Source organism: Ovis aries, chromosome 22, assembly GCF_016772045.2.
Source record: "Ovis aries strain OAR_USU_Benz2616 breed Rambouillet chromosome 22, ARS-UI_Ramb_v3.0, whole genome shotgun sequence".
Lineage (NCBI taxonomy): Eukaryota > Metazoa > Chordata > Mammalia > Artiodactyla > Bovidae > Ovis > Ovis aries.
The window spans coordinates 26,709,827-26,725,883 of NC_056075.1; positions in this window are offsets into that span (position 1 = coordinate 26,709,827).

The following is a 16,057-nucleotide window of genomic DNA, read 5'->3' on the forward strand; positions in this document are numbered from 1 at the left end:
ACTTTCAGCATGGTCTAAAGAGTTGGAAAACCTAGATTTAAAACCCAGCATCATTTGATATTCAGGACTATTAAGTAAATTCTTCATCTTCTCATGATAATAGTCCTGAATATCAAATGTCCCATCTGTAAAATTAAATTTTAAAAGTCTCCCTACAAGCTGTTGGTCAGTCGCTCAGTTGTGTCCAACTCTTTGTGACCTCATGAACTGTGGCACGCCAGGCTTCCCTGACCTTCACCATCTCCCGGAGTTTGCTCATATTCATGTCCATTGAGTCACCATATAAGTGGTGAAGATGAAATGAGATGCCTTATATAAATTCAGAAAACTTGGCAAGGTGAAGCACTCAACAAGTGGCACAGAGTGATGACCACGATAGTGATCATGATTTTGGGTTATGTACCATGATTCTAAGGCTTACAAGTGTGTTTCTATATTATTAAGTACAACATAAATTGATTCCCATTGTGGATATAATCTTTGTTATTGATGGATCACAAAAATTTAAATAGAATATATATGTTCTATTGTATTATTAAATATATGGATATATTCTCTCCATATACTTAATAGTGTATCTATATATACATACCTATGTATTAAATAGAATATATAATCTTTATATACATAGACAGATGAAGATATCAGTTTAGTTCAGTTGCTCAGTCATGTCCAACTCTTTGCGACCCCATGAACCTCAGCACACCAGGCCTCCCTGTCCATCACCAACTCAAGGAGTTTACTCAAACTCATGTCTATCAAGTCAGTGATGCCATCCAGCCATCTCATCATCTGCCATCCCCTTCTCCTGCCCCCAATCCCTCCCAGCATTAGGGTCTTTTCCAATGAGTCAACTCTTCACATGAGGTGGCCAAAGTATTGGAGTTTCAGCTTTAGCATCAGTCCTTCCAGTGAACACCCAGGACTGATCTCCTTTAGGACAGACTGGTTGAAGATATAGATGAAGATAAATGACTGAGTGATAATTAGGGCTAATAAAGCTAGAAGTCATATGGTCAATATGATTAGGTTTTTTCTCTTTCTCTCCCACCTACTCTGTTTCTCCTGTATCTTCCCATCCTTTACCCTTCCCACCACATTCTCTTTTCTATATCCCTCCTTTTTTTCCTCTTAATAAATCTGATTTGAATGAATGACTTCTCTAACAAGATAATACTAATGCATTTATAAAGATATAATATTCTATACTAGGTATATTGTCAAATTGTTAGAAAATATATACTAGTAATATATTTAAAGTATATGTTTATATATATCAGAGAAGACAATGGCATCCCACTCCAGTACTCTTGCCTGGAAAATCCCATGGATGGAGGAGCCTGGTGGGCTGCAGTCCATGGGGTTGTGAAGACCCGGACACGACTGAGTGACTTCACTTTCACTCTTCACTTTCATGCATTGGAGAAAGAAATGGCAAACCACTCCAGTGTTCTTGCCTGCAGAATCCCAGGGATGGGGTAGCCTGGTGGGCTGCCATCTATGGGGTCACACAGAGTCGGACACAAGTGAAGTGACTTAGCAGCAGCAGCAGCAGCAGCAGCTTATATATGTACATGAATATATAAATCTACATAAATTAATATCTATGCACATGTATGAAAATTCCCCCAAATGTTAACATATCTGGATTGTGGAAAAATTGGTGACTTCAATGTTTTCTTCATAAATGTATACCATTTAGAGATAAATGTGTACTACTTCTAGATTAAGAGGGAGACTTTTAAGTCAATAAAAGGCATAGTAAAAAGATTGTAAGGAATCAGAGTCCTTCCATTATTCAGCAATGGTTATTTCTAGGTGGTGAATTAAAAACAGTGTTCATTTTGCTCTCTATTAGCTAGTGTTCTCCAAATTTTCTACTTGAGCATGCTTTCTTTTAAAATTACTTTTAAAATGTTTGAAACCACATATAAATACTCTTAAAAGAATATTGTAGAGAGATTTCCACCCACTATTCAGCCACTTGATTTATGGGCTTAAACAGCTCCCTCTGAGAAAGAGCTACATCTTCACACTTCAGAAGGTCTTAAACTGCTTGACAATAAGCAAGTTACTTAACTTACACCTTACTTTCCCCCTCTGGATAACTTACAGTAAATATTTCTCTTGTAAGTTTATCATGAGGATTAAGTAGGAAAATGTACATGGACTGCGTATAATAATGCTTGGCACTTAATCAACCCAAGTCACCATCACTCCCCCAAACACAACATTTTCCTTTCTCCCCACTAAAGTCTGCAGAAGAAGGTGGCTTTCTTGGAAAAAAAATTGCTGCAGAATTCAACCTTCCTTCAAGTTTCCAGCACATCTCTGCATCCCCATACCACTCTAATCTGTTAGGAATTCTGCAAAAGATCATAACCATTGGGATTACACCACATAATGGAAGCATTAATGCCTTATTTAACAAAGCTGGTGTGTCTTCCAAAGGAACAGTGTGTTGAATTATAATCCCGAAGCAAAGAATTATTTACCAGAGGGCTTGTTTTCAGGCTGAAGTGCAAGACAGTTTGTCTACACAGAGTAGTCTTAAGGCACAGTTGACCTCAGCAAGACTGGCACCCTTCTCCAAAGATGTGGCTTTAAATGAAACTGCTTTGGATTAAAAAATAATAAGAGAATACCACTTCCATTCACCATGCATTTAAATCTTCTGCTGTTCACTTGAAGTCTGCCACACAGATGCTACAACTCCTTGTTCACTGACAAACCAAAGGAGCAGGATAAAACTTGAAGGAATCATTTGGACCTAACTCCTCAATGAGGAAATCATGAGATTCAGTGCATGTTTACCATCTTATCATATAGGAAAATATGTTTCTGATCTGAGAAAATGCAAGTTGTATCACAGACTGCTTTCTAGAAAAGGTAGTGTTATTCAATCAGGGACAGCAGTGATTATTTGGCTGGACCAAAAGCAAAGCAGGCTTTTTTTGTCCCCAAGGCTGGCTATCTTGGGCTATATTAGGTTATAATGCATGTACATGCTTGCTAAGTTGCTTCAGTCTTGTCTGACTCTTTGCAACCCTATGGACTGTAGCCTGCCAGGCTCCTCTGTCATGAAATTCTCCAGGCAAGAATACTGGAGTATGTTGCCATGCCCTCCTCCAGGGAATCTTCCTGACCCATGGATCGAACCTGCATCTTTTAAGTTTCCTGCATTGGCAGGCAGCTTCTTCACCAATACTGCCACCTGGGAAGCCCCTCCAACGCACAGTAGACATATAATAAATTTTTTTTTGAGCTTATGGCAAGTAAACACATAACTAATATCAATTTTTCTTCGAATTTTTGTCTTAAATAGTGTACATAAGTATTACCAACAGTCTGTTTTGCTGAACATCCAAGCTTGTTAATTTATTTATTTTTGTTGGTTGTCCCTCACAGGTTGTTCAGTGTTAGTTTTCTCACCAGAAATTGAAACTGAGTCCTCAGCACTGAGAGTATGGAGTCCTAAACACTGGAGCACCAGGAAATTTCCCAAGCTTGCTGTTTTTAAACCCATAGTTTCTAAATGGGTGCCTAAGTGTTACCCATAGTTTCTATTTGGGGGCTATGAGACTTAAAGAGAATAAGGAACTTGACAAAGTTTCAGACCTGGAATTGGAACCTGGCCCATTTGAATCCAAAGTGCTAGTCATTCTATCTCTAATCCAAATGGCTTTCCAAGAAGATTCTTTGGGATCCCTTTCAACAATGAACAGAGAAAGTGGGGGTGGGGAGGAATATTGTGATCAACAGCTTAATTTGTAATTCAAGAGGGTTCAGTTTGTAAGGCGAAATATTTCTCTATAACCTTCTTTCATTATGCACATTTTCAGCAAACCTTTAAGGAAGAAAAAAAAAAAAAAGGCAGTAATGGTATATCACAGCCCAGTCATCCTGAATTATAACAAACAACAAGTTAATGAAGTCTGAACTAATCAAGTTTAATGCAGCAATGATTCAGCAGTCCCAGGGAGAGAAAGAACAAGTGTAATTTAGGTTCTGTTTTGCTTTATAAGAAGAGACCGCGGCCTTCAAGGTACTTGCTAAATGACTGTGTAATGTGCACAGCCAAACTCCTCTATCCAGTGTTTGTCAGGAATACAAATGTCTCATATTTGGCAAGACCTTCACTGATGAATTGCATAGTAGATAGCAGCTCCAATTAATGTGAGGATACACTACTAGAATTGGGTGTTGTTTTAACTAACTTGAGAGATTCAGTCAAGTGTAGGGAAAATTTTTTTATATATTTTCAATCTCTGTTACTACTACATTATTCTGCTGTGGTCACATAAATGGCCATGGACACTATGTAAGCAAATAGACATGACTGTGTTTAGTAACACTTTCTCTCCAAACACATTCAACAAGCTAGACTTGGCTCATTCAGTTCAATTCAGTTCAGTTCAGACACTCAGTCGTATCCAACTCTTTGTGACCCCATGAACCGCAGCACGCCAGGCCTCCCTGTCCATCACCATCTCCTGGAGTTCACTCAAACTCACATCCATCGAGTCAGTGATGCCATCCAGCCATCTCATCCAGGGTCGTCCCCTTTTCCTCCTGCCCCTAATCTCTCCCAGCATCAGAGTCTTTCCCAATGAGTCAGCTCTTTGCATGAGGTGGCCAAAATACTGGAGCTTCAGCTTTAGCATCATTCCTTCCAAAAGAAATCCCAGGGTTGATCTCCTTCAGAATGGACTGGTTGGATCTCCTTGCAGTCTAAGGGACTCTCAAGAGTCTTCTCCAACACCACAGTTCAAAAGCATCAATTCTTCAGCACTCAGCCTTCTTCACAGTCCAAGTCTCACATCCATACATGACCACTGGAAAACTATAGCCTTGACTAGACGGACCTTAGTCGGCAAAGTAATGTCTCTGCTTTTGAATATACTATCTAGGTTGGTCATAACTTTTCTTCCAAGGAGCAAGCGTCTTTTAATTTCATGGCTGCAGTCACCATCTGCAGTGATTTTGGAGCCCCCCAAAAATAAAGTCTGACACTGTCTCTACTGTTTTCCCCATCTATTTCCCATGAAGTGATGGGACCAGATGCCATGATATTCGTTTTCTGAATGTTGAGCTTTAAGCCAACTTTTTCACTCTCCTCTTTCAGTTTCATCAAGAGGCTTTTTAGTTCCTCTTCACTTTCTGCCATAAGGATGGTGTTATCTGCATATCTGAGGTCATTGAGATTTCTCCTGGTGATCTTGATTTCAGCTTGTGCTTCTTCCAGTCCAGCGTTTCTCATGACGTACTCTGCATAGAAGTGAAATAAGCAGGGTGAAAATATACAGCCTTGACATACTCCTTTTCCTATTTGGAACCAGTCTGTTGTTCCATGTCCAGTTCTAACTGTTGCTTCCTAACCTGCATACAGATTTCTCAAGAGGCAGGTTAGGTGGCCTGGTATTCCCATCTCTTTCAGAATTTTCCACAGTTCATTGTGATCCACACGGTCAAAGGCTTTTGCATAGTCAATAAAGCAGAAATAGATGTTTTTCTGGAACTCTCTTGCTTTTTCCATGATCCAGCGGATGCTGGCAATTTGATCTCTGGCTCCTCTGCCTTTTCTAAAACCAGTTTGAACATCAGGGAGTTCATGGTTCACGTATTGCTGAAGCCTGGCTTGGAGAATTTTGAGCATTACTTTACTGGCTTCCCTGGTGGCTCAGAGGTTAAAGCGTCTGCCTGGAATGTGGGAGACCTGGGTTGGATCCCTGGGTTGGGAAGATCCCCTGGAGAAGGAAGTGGCAACCCACTCTAGTACTCTTGCCTGGAGAATCCCATGGAAGGAGGAGCCTGGTAGGCTACAGTCCATGGGGTGGCAAAGAATCGGACATGACTGAGCAACTTTACTTATTTACTTTACTAGCATGTGAGATGAGTGCAATTGTGAGGTAGTTTGAGCATCTTTGGCATTGCCTTTCTTTGAGATTGGAATGAAAACTGACCTTTTCCAGTCAAGTGGGCACTGCTGAGTTTTCCAAATTTGCTGGCATATTGAGTCCAGCACTTTCACAGCATCATCTTTCAGGATTTGAAACAGCTCAACTGGAATTCCATCACCTCCACTAGCTTTGTGCATACTGATGCTTTCTAAGGCCCACTTGGCCTCACATTCCAAGATGTCTGGCTCTAGATTAGTGATCACATCATCAAGTTTTATGACCCTGTCCAAACCTTTCATTTTACAAGAAAACTGAGGCCCAGAAACATTACAGTATACTATTCCATGAGAACCTAAAAACAATGGATGCCACTGTCTAGATTTATTTGAAAAATCCAATAATTGAAAACACATTTACTTGATTAGTATTGTAAAGTAAAATAAAGTAAAAATTAAAATTAAAAAAAGAAAAAACAAAACAACAACAAAAAAACACATTTACTTGATTAGAGAATTTTAAAGCATCCTGATTCTCATCATCATCAGTGGATATTTGCTGACTATCTCCCAAGCACAACATTCTGTACATTGTGTTTACCTTGCAAAGTGTCCCTTTAGCTAGCTTACATTCATTAACCATTTTGTCTTTTTATCTTGCCAAAGGTATTCAAGCTCTAATTTTTTCAGCTTTCAGTATCCACGTTTGATTGTGTTTCATTTTCTTTTATTCAGTCTTCTAAATATTCCTGACATGGCTTTCTCTATCCTTTTTTATTAGGAGACCCAGACAACCAATGACTAATGATGGCATATCCCCTGGTTAGTGGCAGTTAAGATTTTTCTCCTCTTATCAAGCATCAAAAATCTCTGAGCATCTATCAGGTGGAGAGGTAGGCACTGACCATGGAACAATCATCTTTTTCTCTGAGCTACATCTGTTCTCCTGAGAGTCAAGATCTGGAAATAACCACTTTCAGCTTCACTGAGATGCTCCTTTTAGATAAACCAGATAGACAGCATTGGACATGAAGTGCGCATTTGCTCTTTAGTGATTCATTGTGTCAAATAAGGAAACATTTCTATTCCAGCTAATTTGAGAAGAATAATGAAAACATAAGATAAGGGGGAACTTAGAATAGCCCATCTTTTCAATGACAGGATATACTGAATGTCTCAAAGACAGTTCTGGATTCATAGAGGAAGATATTGTCTGTCTTTAAGATGTGATTGAATAAATAGCTGAATTGTATTATTCTGTCCCAGAGACCAAAGAGGACTTACATGTCAGCAGATTAATTGCTGATACTTCTCATAACCTGCGACTTCCCTGGTGGCTCAGAAGGTAAAGCGTCTGTCTACAATGCGGGAGACCTGGTTTCGATCCCTGGGTTGGGAAGTTCCCTGGAGAAGGAAAAAGCAACCCACTCCAGTACTCTTGCCTAGAAAATCCCATGGATGGAGGAGCCTTGTGTCCATGGGGTGGCAAAGAGTTGGGCACGACTGAGCAACTTCACTCACTCACTCACTCTGATAACCTATTTATGCCCCACCTGCTGATGAAAGGCAAGGACCAAAACTCTTTAGCATGGCACTGAATGTATGAAATGTGCTTACCTCAGTCTTTCTTCTAAGCCCTATTATTTGGAATTTTCTTTTCTCAAATTCACATTCATCATAAACTTTCCCCAAACAGTTTTCTGTGACTCGCCCTCCAACGCCTCATTTTTCATGCCTTTATTCCTCTTCCTTCTTGCCCAATACCTATGAACTTCTACCCCTTCCTCGAGGATCATCTAACTACCTATTCTATCATGAAGTCTGTGTTGATTCATCCAGTTAATGTGATGTATCCATTTAATTTGTCATATCTAATTCAGAAACCATTTATTTCTTCTTTTGTTATTACATTTAACACATACTATTTTTATTATAATTGTTTAAACATGATTTTCTTTTTATTTGTTTTACTCATCTCCACATCAAAAATTTTAAACACAAATATGTCTTCTGCCAAGTGTGGACATTTACTAATTGTTTAAGGCTGAGAGGATAGTTGGATGAATACATTTTAAATTTTGTCTCAGTGATTCAAATTTGGCATCATTAAACTTTAATGACATTGAGAACATTTTAATAGAGCTTATATAGTATAGTATGCATTGGAAAGAGATGTAAAATTTAATTAAGATATAGTTCATTTGAGAGCAAAATGAGACCACCTCTCACAGAAAATGAGTTATGTACTGAAGCACCTGCACAGGGAAAGAATTTATATAGATTCCAAAACCTTTTAACTTAATCCTAAGGTATATTTTCTGTTCTATAAAAATGTGTTCAGTCATACCTAATGAGCAAAAAAAAAAAAATTATAGAAATTAAGTTTTGATTACTTTTATCTCTCTTCTTTCATGTAACATTACCATCTCATTTATCCCTTTTCTTTTATACATGGTTCACTTTCAAACACCCAATTTGCTTAAGAAATTGGCTAATTTTTAATAATAAGTGATACTCTTTCTCTCACTATTTAGGAATAATGTTTTAAAGAGACAATACTTTAAACTTTGATCTAATAGCTCAAATAATCAACTTTTATTGAAGCTAAGCAAGCATCTTCCACACTGGCTAGGATAAGATTTCAATGGCCATGTCACCACATATTTCCTCCTTGCCCTGGTTGAGGTTAAGCCCTTGTCCTTATCAGTTTAGGATGTTCTCAAATGTTAGAAGGAATGTTAATTGTGCTACTCACAACTTTTCAGTTATTCTGACTCCATTTACTTCCACTGAGGAAGTTCAGAACAAGAGTTTGCTGCTGTCGGTTTATTACTATTAATCAAGAAAAAGTTAAATAAGAACATCAGAGAACGAATATAATAGGTGTATTAAGTTGAAGGCAATTGTTAAAACTTTAAAGCAAGAGAAGACAAATGCAAGGAACCCTGGATTCAGAATTCTTGATAAAGACTCTTCCATTCTGGTTGTGTTTTCATCAACATTGGATATTAGCTGACTGTTGGTAACTAAGCAGAGAACACTCTTTGTTTATACTAGACAACTAGTAAACAGACCAGGTCCTTGACTACCTGCCAGAGCCACAGCTCCCGTCTGTGAAAATCATCTTAGCAACTGCCTGTTTTGTTTTTTTCCCCCATAAATGTCTATGGAGACTCCATAATGCTGACTTATCCCTAAATGGAATTTGGAATTCTAGGACACTGATACCCCAAAATGATAAACTCTCAGGTGTGTCAGCAACAGTTGAGATATTAAAGTCCAAAAGTGATGAGTTCTGTCAAATAGAGTCTCAGGAATTCAAGCCAAACACATACACAGACACCATACAAAATTAGGCCATTGGCAGGAGAATGGTCAAAGGATGCCTTGACCCAGAATGTGGTCCATGACAGGTCCTGAATGTAACAGCTATCAGTAAACTAAAATTATGAGAAAGAAGAAGCATACAGCAAAAGAAAGAGCAATAGTATAGAAGGGGAAACACATCAAAAAAGAAAAAAATAATTTCAGAGACACTGGAGTTACTAGTCTCCCTTCCCTTTTTTTAGCCCGGCTTGTCACTTGTAACATACATTTACTCAGAATATAGATTCCACATTGAGGGCATAATACAAAAACTCAAGACAGTCGAAATTTCCTTGGAAATCATTTTAGAGAGTACCAATATGGAGACTGAAATATCATTTTCTTTCTTCTAGGTTTGGAGCAAATCACAATTTCTTTCATTGAGTACCAGATGAAGTACCTGTCTTGCTTTTGGAAGAAATTTTGTGTGAAAACAATATACTTCTTTAAATTCTGAATCCCCCAAGATTTCACATGATGTTGTCACTATGAAAGAAAATGACCAAAGAAACAGAAAATGCCTATCTTCCAGTTTAGGCTCACTCCTGGATACATGTTTATTAAATGTAATTGTGACAAGAATGCCCCACACATTTTAAGTGTTCCATTCCCCTCTTTGCTCAGAAAAGCCAGTGAAATGCAACTTGCGTGAGTTAACTATACCTAGCTCAAGATGTGTCCAGGATTATCTTACATGTGTATGATAGGTTCTCTTAAATAAACACTGATGCTTTAAATAAGAAAGCCACAGTCCCTGGCAACCATAAGAACCTAAAAGAATGAGGAAATCATGTGTTTTATCATTTTATCTTCACACAGAGAAACAGATAATCTAAAATTAGTCCAGTTCAAAAATTCTCAAAAAGAATAGTGTATGTCGCCAACAAAAATATTCTACTTCAGGACTGAAAAATTAGTAAGCTAGCTCATGATTTTATTAAAAATAACCCTTTCTTTCCAAGACAGCTTTGCCCATCACTGGATAGTTCTGTCTCTTCTGTTTAGTTAGCATCGTTCACCGACTGCACACTCCATGTGCCTGCTCACCAGTCATCATTGTTTTGGCCCACCTTGTGTTCCAACGATGGCTGCAGCAATTAGCTTCACTCCTATATCACTGCAAAGCCTCTCACCCCAGGGGCCTCACTGCTCTGACTTTTTGCCCTTTCACCTCTGACTTTACAACCATAGTATCTTGATAGCTGCTGGAAACCAGCACTTGGAGGCCTGCAAACCAGACGTGAGCAGAGTTAACATGCTAACTGGATGAGGTGAAGGAAAGTGACCACAGATAAATTCTCCTGACTTTTCCTCTGGTGAGCCATCCTGAGGCACATTCAACATGCTCCTCAGACAACAGCTGGCCACTCTTGTGGAGCACATCTTTACATGAGCATTTCCTCTTCAGACCCCAACTTCTGTCACCTGGGATCATTTCCTAAAGTAAACTACCTGCAAGTGAACTTTTGGATGAAGCTCAATTATGTAAGAGCACTCAAATTAAGACAAACTCCACAGTACAGGAAAGGAGCATGAAGGCAGCTAATATTTATGAAACATGTACAATATGCCTGGTGTTTAGTGTGTCTTATGTCATTAAACCTTCATCTCCGTCAATGTTAACTGGTTATTATGACCACTGTTCTATAAGAGATAACTGAGATTTTTAAGGTAATGAAAATTTAAAATGCTATATAGTTAATAAGAGATAAAATAAGGACTTCAAATACTGATCTCTGATTCCAAACTCACCTCCTTTTCACCGTACAAAATATCCCTGTTATATAAATGAGCCAATGTCAGCCCCCATATGCTCCTAGATTATTTGTTTCTTCACTGTAAGCTATTCACTGTAAGCACTGGACTCAAATTTTAACACATTCAGTCTTAAACATAACCCAGATAAGCATATTTTTTAGTATAGCCTGCCTGTTTTGCATACTCCATGACAAGTTGTCCTGCATATGCTCACCATAGATAAGATAAGCCCTGGGGCCATGCACAACCCAAGTTGATGCTGCCCTTTGGCGCTTTCTGACCCAGAGACTTCCCACCACATTGCTGAGCAACATCACCTAGACATTAAGCCTCCTCTCTGCTCTTTCTCTAGAGTAGGAAATAGCAACCCAAAAGCAAAATGGCTGTCTGAGAAGGCCTTACAAATAGCTGTGAAAAGAAGAGAAGCAAAAAGCAAAGGAGAAAAGGAAAGATACAAGCATCTGAATGCAGAGTTCCAAAGAATAGCAAGAACAGATAAGAAAGACTTCCTCAGCGATCAATGCAAAGAAATAGAGGAAAACAACAGAATGGGAAAGACTAGAGATCTCTTCAAGAAAAGTAGAGACACCAAAGGAAGATTTCATGCAAAGATGGGCTCAATAAAGGACAGAAATGATATGGACTTAATAGAAGCAGAAGATATTAAGAAGAGGTGGCAAGAATACACAGAAGAACTATACAAAAAAGATCTTCACGACCAAGATAATCATGATGGTGTGATCACTCACCTAGAACCAGACATCCTGGATTGTGAAGTCAAGTGGGCCTTAGAAAGCATCACTACGAACAAAGCTAGTGAAGGTGATGGAATTCCAGTTGAGCTATTTCAAATCCGGAAAGATGATGCTGTGAAAGTGCTGCACTCAATATGCTGGCAAATTTGGAAAACTCAGCAGTGGCCACTTGCCTGGAAAAGGTCCGTTTTCATTCCAATCTCAAAGAAAAGCAATGCCAAAGAATGCTCAAACTACTGAACAATTGCACTCATCTCACACGCTAGTAAAGTAATGCTCAAAATTCTCCAAGCCAGGCTTCAGCAATATGTAAACCATGAACTTCCAGATGTTCAAGCTGGTTTTAGAAAAGGCAGAGGAACCAGAGATCAAATTGCCAACATCTGCTGGATCATGCAAAAAGCAAGAGAGTTCCAGAAAAACACCTATTTCTGCTTTATTGACTATGCCAAAGCCTTTGACTGTGTGGATCACAATAAACTGTGGAAAATTCTCAGAGATGGGAATACCAGACCTCCTGACCTGCCTCTTGAGAAACCTATATGCAGGTCAAAAAAACAACAGTTAGAACTGGACATGGAACAACAGACTGGTTCCAAATAGGAAAAGGAGTACATCAAGGCTGTATATTGTCCCCCTGCTTATTTAACTTCTATGCAGAGTACATCATGAGAAATGCTGGGCTGGAAGAAGCACAAGCTGGAATCAAGATTGCCGGGAGAAATGTCAATAACCTTAGATATGCAGATGACACCACCCTTATGGCAGAAAGTGAGGAGGAACTAAAAAGCCTCTTGATGCAAGTGAAAGTGGACAGTGAAAATGTTGGCTTAAGCTCAACATTCAGAAAACGAAGATCATGGCGTCTGGTCCCATCACTTCAGGGGAAATAGATGTGGAAACAGTGTCAGACTTTATTTTTGAGGGCTCCAAAATCACTGCAGATGGTGACTGCAGCCATGAAATTACAAGACACTTACTCCTTGGAAGAAAAGTTATGACATCTAGATAGCATATTGAAAAGCAGAGACATTACTTTGCCAACAAAGGTCTGTCTAGTCAAGGCTATGGTTTTTCCTGTGGTCATGTATGGATGTGAGAGTTGGACTGTGAAGAAAGCTGAGTGCCAAAAATTGATGCCTTCGAACTGTGGTGTTGGAGAAGACTTGAGAGTCCCTTGGACTGCAAGGAGATCCAACCAGTCCATTGTGAAGGAGATCAGCTCTGGGATTTCTTTGGAGGAAATGATGCTGAAGCTGAAGCTCCAGTACTTTGGCCACCTCATGCGAAGAGTTGACTCATTGGAAAAGACTCTGATGCTGGGAGGGATTGGGGGCAGGAGGAGAAGGGGATGACAGAGGATGAGATGGCTGGATGACATCACGGACTCGATGGATGTGAGTCTGAGTGGACTCTGGGATTTGGTGATGGACAGGGAAGCCTGGCGTGCTGTGATTCATGGGGTCGCAAAGAGTCGGACACGACTGAGAGACTGACTGAACTGAACTAGTATTCCTGCTTTCCTGGTACCAAGAGAGTAAAGAATTTGCCTGCAGTTCAGGAGATGCAGGTTTAATGCTTGTGACGGGAAGATCCCCTGGAGAAGGGAATGGCAACCCAAGCCAGTGTTTCTGCCTGGAAAATTCCATGGACAGACCATGGAGTCACAAAGAGTCAGACACAACTGAACGACTTTCATTTCATGTCTAGTATTCTTGCCTGGAAAATTTCATGGACAGTGTTGTCTGGCAGGCTGCAGACCATAGGTTTGCAAAGAGTCAAACACAACTGAGTGTCTGAGCACATATCATACTGCTCCATCTCTCCCTGGGCTTTCTTCACTCTCTTTCCCTTCTAGATGGCACTGTGGGTTCCCATTCCTATAACCTCTAGATGGTATCCTGCTGTGAGGGATTCAGAGGGTCCCCCACATAAATCTTCTGTGCTCCTGCCACCTAGTGGGTATTTCTGCCGCCTTCTCCGTTTCCTTTGATGGATCCCATCAACTACCTCTGGCCACCTTCTGCAAAAAGCTGACTCATTGGAAAAGACACTGATGCTGGGAAAGATTGAAGGCAGGAGGAGAAGGGGACGACAGAGGATGAGATGGTTGGATGGCATCACTGATTCAGTGGACATGTGCATGAGCAAACTATGGGAGATAATGAACGATAGGGAAGCCTGGCATGCTGCAGTGCATGGGGTTGCAAAGATTTGGACACAAATAAGTGACCGAATAGCAACAATTATAATCTAATATAATCCTGCATAAGTATTTATATGTATATATTCATGATATTATTTTACTGTTATTCCTAATTTTCCTTCATACTACGTTCAGAGTTTTATATTGTTTTATGTTTATAAGTAGGTCATATTACTTATAAATATTATTTTGTTATAGTAAATGAGATATAAAAATACTTTTTAAAGGGTGCTATTAGATATGGTAGATGTGAAAACCACTTTTTAAATTCCATTATAAAACATCACCTTACCTCTTACTGGCTGTGTGGCTTCTAAAGATTATATTTTATCTCTTATCCTTAGATAATTTCTGTGTAAAAATGAAAGCGTAATACCTTCCTCTTAGGAACAGGTTTAGGCTGAAATTAAATAATGAGTGTCAGAATGCCTAGCCCATATAGATCATCCTACCTACAATATAATTTGAAATTATACATTCAAAGCAGATGTTCACTCCAAAATAAGAACACAACTCAGTTTTTCAAATGAGCAAGAGATTTAAACATACACCTTCCCAAAGTTACACGAATGGAAAATAAGTGTATGAGAAGATGCTCAACATCATTTGTCATTCAATTCAGTCACTCAATCGTGTCCGACTCTTTGCGACCCCATGAACCGCAGCACGCCAGGCCTCCCTCTCCATCACCAACTACTGATGTCCACTCAAACCCATGTCCATCGAGTCCGTGATGCCATCCAACCACTTCATGCTCTGCCGTCCCCTTCTCCTCCTGCCCTCAATCTTTCCCAGCATCAGAGTCTTTTCCAGTGAGTCAGCTCTTCACATCAGGTGGCCAAAGTATTGGAGTTTCAGCTTAAACATCAGTCCTTCCAGTGAACACCCAGGACCGATCTCCTTTAGGACGGACTAGTTGGATCTCCTTGCAGTCCAAGGGACTCTCATTTGTCATTAGGGAAATAAAAATTAAAACAATGAGACATCACTGTACATCTGTTAGTACAGCTCAAATCCAAAATATGACATCGGCTGCTAATGAATATGCAGAGTAACAAGATCTCTCATTAACTGATGAGAACTGTACATCAGCTTTGGAGGACAGCTTGCCAGTTTCTTACAAAGCTAAACATAGTCTCACCATATAATCCAGAAATTGTACTTCTAGTTATTCGCTAGCTAATTATTCTAGGTAATTTGAAAACTTGTGTCTACAAAAAACCCTGAACATGAAGGTATACACTAGCTTCATTTAAAATTACCAAAAACTGGAAGCAAACAAAGTGTCATTAGATGGATGGATAGACAAACTATGGTGCAATCCAGCCAATGGAATATTATTCAGTGATAACAAGGAAGCTCTCAAGCCACCAAATACATGAATGAATGCCACATGCATATTGCTAAGTAGAAGAAGTCGATCTGAAAGGATTACATACTGTTTGATTCCATTTAGATGACCTTTTGAAAACGGTAAAAATATAGAGATGATAAACAGATAAGTGGTGGGCAAAGGTTGGGGGAGAAAGTTTGAAAAGTTGAGTCACAGATTACTTTTCTTAGTCAGTGAAAATTTTCTGTATATAGAACAGTATGCTTTCAACAAGATCTATAGAACTCTACATCCCAAAGAATGAACCTTAGGTATGTATGTAAAATCTAAAAATATATATATACATATATTTATGAGGTTGGCACATCTGAGTATGGAATGAGGAATATAAAGAAATAATCTTACTCTGTTAAAAATGACAAGAAACAGATTCATAGATACAGAGAACAAACTGGGGTTTGCCAGAGAGAAGGCAGGTTGGAGTTATGGGTGAAACAGGTGAAGGAGATGAAGGGGACAAAACCTCCAGTCTGACTGGAGTTACACTGCCACAAATTAACGAACACCTGAGATTATTAGAAGCTGGGCAAGGAAGAATGTTCCCCTAGAGACTTTCGAGAGAGCATGGTCTTGTCAACACATGGATTTCAGACTTATAGCAACAACCACAACAAAAAGAAAGAAGTATTGAATATAACCCAAACTGTAAAGTAAATATCCATAAGTAATACTGACATAAATAA